Raw genomic sequence first — 7,128 nt, 5'->3', positions numbered from 1 at the left:
GGTTGGTTTGGCACGATCTACCTTTCGTAAAACCATGCTGTAATTTGTCCTTGGTTCAGGCTTGTAGCAGTGATGGAATAAACTGCAGGTTCAAATCAAGTCTCTGGAGTACATTAACAACTGGGATGGGCCATTCAGTCCTTTGTACAGAGCTTCAGTTTGTAGCAAAGTCCCTCCAGAGGTAGGAAGCAGGACTGAAGACAAGATGGAGATGAGGCATCAGTCTTTTATAGTCTCTTGCCATGTGGTCTTTACTTTCTTTGTCCCAAGGACACTCTATCCAGCACGTGACATCGAAAAACCTTAGATTTCTGTCCATAGGCAGGTCCCTGCACACCTTGCTGAGCCACAAGGCATATCTGCCTTCTCTCAATGGGTCAATTGTGTAGCTGATGGTCCTTAATGGGCCATCAAGCAGGCTAGGCAGAGCTGACACCAATTTGTCTGGCTGGGGTGTTCCCCAGAAGCATAGCACAAGTTGGAAATACAGGCAGCATAGAGCCAATATTCATAATGTCAACTACAAAAATGATACATATCTAGAGATAGCATAATTATAATCAGCCAATCATAACCTCTCCATAGACCCTTTATGTGACCACCTTTATACAATATTGGCTGCAAATATAGAACAGTGGTCGCAACGGTGATCTATACAGTTACAGATTATGTCAAGAACGTCGCAGGAGGTGACATGGTATCAGCGAGACTGATACTGGAATACTGCCTCCAGTTTTGCTGTCCTCATTTGAAAAAGATGGTGTGAAATTGGAGTTGATGCAGCAAAGAGCCACCAAATGTTCTGAGGGCTGGAGAAAAATGCCTTCTAGTGAGCTATTGAAAGAGCTCAACCTGTTTAGCTTATCAAAAGAAGATTGAAAGGTGACTTCATTGAAATGTGTTGAAGTGCCTTACTGGAGAGGAAAGATTGGCTATTAAAGGGCTCTTTAATGTAGCAGAGAAAGGCATAAAAAAACCCAATGGCTGGAAGGTGAAAAGAGACAAATTCATATTACAATTAAGGCACAAATATTCAACAGCGAGGATGATTCACCACAGGAACAAGCTACCAAGGAAAGTGGTGGATTCTCTGTCTCGTGACGTCATTTCATGAAGACTAGATGCCTTTCTTGAATGTGTTTACCCCAAAAGTAGCTAGTGTGTCATACAGGAGGCCTGTGATATGCAGGGGTCAGATTAGATGCTCTAATGGTCTCTTCTGGCAATAAAGTTGACTAATTTCTTTAAAACTGAATGTAGCATTGGGAGCAGCAGCGTCTGATGTTTTCCTGTCTAGCCGGCTTGCTTCCTAGAACGAATGCTCCTTGAGTGGGGTGATCCACAGGGAGTAGCTCAAACCTTCAAAGTGCCTGGCCAGGGGCAGGACATTAGCCCAGCAAGGGAGGGGTGTGGCAGTGACATCACAAAGGCCTTTTGCAGGGGCTCAGACTATTGGCCAAAGGTGGTGGGGAGGTGGTGACCTCACAGAGAGATGCTGACATCAGCCAGGCAGGACAGGGGCGAGGGGCCAGGGAAACCTCAGAGACCCTGTGGCTTTGCTGCAGCAAGTCTCCTTCTCCAGGTCTCTCTTTGAGGACTGGGGGAGTATTGGGGTTCACGTACCTGAGCGCCAGGAGGAACCTCTTTCGAGTTTTCTCCTTCCCTTTTAGTGATTTTACTTGAAAACAGCCGACCCTGTTTAGAAGGTAAGAGCCTCCTCGAGGTTTGAAACTGTTCAGTCTGATCCATCTGGTGACAGTTGAATTCATGGAAAACATGATCTTAAGGAGGCAGAATTTTATTCCAAACCTGGGATCTTGTCCCTTAGAATCACTGAGGACATTAGGGTTTGTCCTTTTTGTTTCACCTTTTCCTCCATCCACCCCTCCTTTCTCTTCCTCTCTTGCTTCTTTTCTCCTTTCTCCTGTTCCCCTCCCAACATCAGGGTACAAAGGGCAGGTCTACATCCCTTTTCTCTTTGTGCATAGTCCTGCCTGCTACCTTTTCAGTTTCAGTTCTGCTACCACAGTACTGATCAGCACATAAGAATAGGAAAGGGCACACACCCCTCCTGGTGTTGGGAGGGGAACATAGGAATGTTATGTGCTCTTATTCAGCACATAAGAATGTTATGGCACATAGGAATGTTGTGGAATAACATAGGAATGCCTTAGGGCACATAGGAAAGGGCACGCTGGTAGCACACGGCCAGGCGGACCAGTGTGCCTCTGGCTCCCAACGGGGCTGCGCACCCGTGTCTGTCTGTCTCCCCCGCAGCTCCACCAACGTGGCCTGATAGTTCACGCTTGCGATCTGGTCACCCTCCCGCTCCGTCCATCCTTCACTCCCTTCCCTGCGTCCCCCCAGCCCTGTCCTCTGTCCCGTCCCCTGTCTCCATCCGTCCCTGCCCCCTTCGTCCCCTCCCTGCATCCCCCCAGCCCTGTCCTCTGTCCCGTCCCCTGTCTCCATCCGTCCCTGCCCCCTCCGTCCCGTCCCTGCATCCCCCCAGCCCTGTCCTCTGTCCCGTCCTGTCTGCATCCGTCCCTGCCCCCTTCGTCCCGTCCCTGCATCCGCCGCCGCCCCCCCTCCAGCACAGGTGCGCGAGGCGCTGGGTCGCTGCCCGCGCGCGGGAGGGCGGGGGGGGAGCCGCCCCTGCGTCGCGGACTCCTCCTCGGGGACGTCATTGCCGCGCGCTGCCAGCCAGCTGCTTTGTTTGCGTCACGGCCCATCCTTTCCCCCCTCCCTCCCCCACGTGTTCCGAGAGCGTTTGTTTTGGTGGTTGCCGCGGCGACAGTGGGTGGAGCCCGGGTGACCACGCTGGTTGGGCGGGGGACAGAGGGCGGTGACGGACCGTGTCAGCGCTCTGGGCGCGAGCCCCGCCCGCGAGGACACATCCTCCTCCACCCCCCGCGCACCAGCTCGCAGCAGCAGCGGCTCCCCCTGGCAGTGGCGCGAGCAGGGAATCCCCGGGAACCGTCTCGCGCCGCCCCCTCCTGCTGCCTCGCTGCTGCTGCTGCTGCTGCTGCTGCCCGGCGGCGGGACCGCGGCTGGCCCCGAGCCACCGCCTGCTCCGGAGGGGCCCGTCTGAGCTGTAATTAAAGGGTCTTTGTCTTGCAACTTTTTCATATTTTTGGTGCAACGTTTTTACCCCCCCGCCCCCCCCTTTGAGCCTCTCCCCAGCTGGACTCTCCGTCGGGCTCCCAGCCCGAGCAGCCCCTGGCACGTGAATGAGGTGGGGGGGGTGTCCCCCGCTCCCGTGGCACTTGATGGATCTCGGTGGCACAGCAGCGTGGATCCGGTCCCCGAGCAGCGGCTGCGTTACAGGGCTGTCTGGTTCTCTCCCCGTGTTGTCTGCAGGCAGCCACCCGGCCAATTTGACACGGCTCTCAGCGGCACGCTGCTCCCCTCCCTCGCGATCCTCGCGGCGGGCAGGGAGAAAGCCCTGAGGCAGGCGGGTGTCAGCAATGCGAGTATCCCTCCCCACCCTGCACAGCCTGCCCGGTGCTCCGCGGCTGGGGGCAAGCCGGTGCCCGGTGCCCGGTGCTGGATCGCAGCGCAGGGGAGCTGCCCGGCCCCACCTGGCGAAAGTGACCGGGGCTGAGCTGGGCTGCAAATGAACTGGAGGGGACGGATGGAGATAGGGGACGGGACGGAGGACAGGGCTGGGGGGACGCAGGGACGGGACGGAGGGGACGAAGGGGGGAGGGACGGATGGAGACAGGGGACGGGACAGAGGACAGGGCTGGGGGGACGCAGGGACGGGACGGAGGGGACGAAGGGGGCACGCACGGATGGAGACAGGGGACGGGACAGAGGACAGGGCTGGGGGGACACAGGGACGGGACGGAGGGGATGAAGGGGGCAGGGACGGATGGAGACAGGACGGGACGGAGGACAGGGCTGGGGGGATGCAGGGACGGGACGGAGGGGACGAAGGGGGCAGGGACGGATGGAGACAGGACGGGACGGAGGACAGGGCTGGGGGGATGCAGGGACGGGACGGAGGAAAGGGCTGGGGGGATGCAGGGACGGGACGGAGGGGACGAAGGGGGCAGGGACGGATGGAGACGGGACGGGACAGAGGACAGGGCTGGGGGGGACGCAGGGAGGGGACGAAGGGGGCAGGGACGGATGAAGACAGGGGACGGGACGGAGGACAGGGCTGGGGGGACGCAGGGACGGGACGGAGGGGACGAAGGGGGGAGGGACGGATGGAGACAGGGGACGGGACAGAGGACAGGGCTGGGGGGACGCAGGGACGGGACGGAGGGGACGAAGGGGGCAGGGACGGATGGAGACAGGACGGGACGGAGGACAGGGCTGGGGGGATGCAGGGACGGGACGGAGGACAGGGCTGGGGGGATGCAGGGACGGGACGGAGGGGACGAAGGGGGCAGGGACGGATGGAGACAGGACGGGACGGAGGACAGGGCTGGGGGGATGCAGGGAGGGGACGAATGGGGCAGGGACGGATGGAGACGGGACGGGACAGAGGACAGGGCTGGGGGGATGCAGGGACGGGACGGAGGGGACGAAGGGGGCAGGGACGGATGGAGACAGGACGGGACGGAGGACAGGGCTGGGGGGATGCAGGGACGGGACGGAGGGGACGAATGGGGCAGGGACGGATGGAGACGGGACGGGACAGAGGACAAGGCTGGGGGGATGCAGGGATGGGGCAGAGGGGACGAAGGGGGCAGGGATGGATGGAGACAGGGGACGGGACGGAGGACAGGGCTGGGGGATGCAGGGATGGGACGAAGGGGACGAAGGGGGCATGGACGGATGGAGACAGGGGACGGGACAGAGGACAGGGCTGGGGGGACGCAGGGAAGGGAGTGAAGGATGGAGGGAGCGGGAGGGTGACCAGATCGCAAGCGTGAACTATCAGGCCACGTTGGTGGAGCTGCGGGGGAGACAGACAGACACAGGTGCGCAGCCTCGTTGGGAGCCAGGGGCACACTGGTCCGCCTGGCCGTGTGCTACCAGCGTGCCCTTTCCTATTGGGGTGCGCCCATGCTGTGCCACAGAGCTCCCCTGCCGAGCGCCCCACTACAACTCTTCCACCATAAATGCACAGTGCTGTGCACACACACCTCGCCCAGCACACCCCTGCCCACAGCCCCACCATAGCTGCCCAGCACCCCACACAAAAACCCCCACTCTCTAGTTTCCCAATACACACAGATTTCCCCTCCCTTCCTTCCTCCCTCCCAGTGCCCTTCCCCACAGCCCCACACCATAACTGCACAATGCCCCACACAGACCCGCAGTGCCCTGTCACACACACAGATCTCCCCCATAGCCCAGCACCCTGTTTTTCACTCTTGTTTTTTCAAGACCCAAAGGGAGAAATCCCCTCCCTCCTCCTACTCCATGGGAGGAGGGAAGCGGGGATTGAGCTTCTCTATGAATAGCTCCAGTGCCTGATTCTGCTTGAACTTACTTTTCCTGAAAGAGGCACCATTTTTCTCAGTTTTACCGTCACCCCTGGGGTTCTGAATAACAGCAGTGAAACTGACCAAAGCTGCTAGTGCTTGGCAGCATTGTGAGGCGGAATAGAAGCTCTGGAACTGCCAGTTTGCAGACTCAGGAAGACAGGTCTGCACTGGTTTACATTTGGAAAGTTATCTTCAGATAATGAAAGCTGGGCATGTGCTTTCTTCAATCCCTGACAATGCATGGCAGAGAATACAATTATTAAAGAAAAACAGTTTTAGCCCCTTTTTGCACAGTTACCTGCACTTATACAGGTTGCAACCTGATATTCCTTGCACAATCTACAAGTTTGGGTGCATCGGTAATGCCCTAATTGTATTACCGTTGCACCGTGATTTTGCTTGGTTCTTTTTAACCAAGGTGAAGTATTCCTAGAAAATAGGTGAAACATTTGGATTTGTAACAGTAATGTAAATACTGTGATAAATTCAGTGCCCCTGGCTTCCCATGGTTCCACAATCATAGAAATGGCACTGGAATTTACTTTTATCTTCAGAATTCTTCCCCCCTCCCTCCGCAGATCACCATAAGAACTTCAGGAAGGGCATTTGAAATAACACATAAAAGTGATTCCATGCACAAGTCTAGAGTGTTTTCTGTTTCTCTGGAATTTGGCAGTCTATGGTGCTTAATATGGGCATATATGTTGGATTACTATAGAAATTTTTCAGATCCTGTAAAAAAAAGTCTGTCTTCACAGAATCCTCTCATCATTGGTACAGAAAGTGAAACAGAAGTGCTGCAGTATTTTAGGGTTTCTGGATTTGTTTTTCTCCAGGAAACAATTTTGGTGCTTTTATTATGCCAGATAATTACAAAAAATGTACTATCTTAAAAATATTAGAATCATAGAATCATAGAATCTCAGGGTTGGAAGAGACCTCAGGAGGTCATCTAGTCCAACCCCCTGCTCAAAGCAGGACCAAACCCAACTAAATCATCCCAGCCAGGGCTTTGTCAAGCCTGACCTTAAAAACCTCTAAGGAAGGAGATTCCACTACCTCCCTAGGTAACCCATTCCAGTGCTTCACCACCCTACTAGTGAAAAAGTTTTTCCTAATATCCAACCTAAACCTCCCCCTCTGCAACTTGAGACCATTACTCCTTGTTCTGTCATCTTCTACCACTGAGAACAGTCTAGATCCATCCTCTTTGGAACCCCCTTTCAGGTAGTTGAAAGCAGCTATCAAATCCCCCCTCATTCTTCTCTTCTGCAGACTAAACAATCCCAGTTCCCTCAGCCTCTCCTCATAAGTCATGTGCTCCAGCCCCCTAATCATTTTTGTTGCCCTCCGCTGGACTCTCTCCAATTTATCCACATCCTTCTTGTAGTGTGGGGCCCAAAACTGGACACAGTACTCCAAATGAGGCCTCACCAGTGCTGAGTAGAGGGGGATGATCACATCCCTTGATCTGCTGGAAATGCCCCTACTTATACAACCCAAAATGCCATTAGCCTTCTTGGCAACAAGGGCACACTGTTGACTCATATTCAGCTTTTCGTCCACCGTAACCCCTAGGTCCTTTTCTGCATTACTGCTACCCAGCCATTCGGTCCCTAGTCTGTAGCAGTGCATGGGAATCTTCCGTCCTAAGTGCAGGACTCTGCACTTGTCCTTGTTGAACCTC

The sequence above is a fragment of the Mauremys mutica genome, unplaced genomic scaffold, assembly GCF_020497125.1.
Source record: "Mauremys mutica isolate MM-2020 ecotype Southern unplaced genomic scaffold, ASM2049712v1 Super-Scaffold_100093, whole genome shotgun sequence".
Lineage (NCBI taxonomy): Eukaryota > Metazoa > Chordata > Testudines > Geoemydidae > Mauremys > Mauremys mutica.
This window is presented reverse-complemented; position numbering follows the sequence as displayed.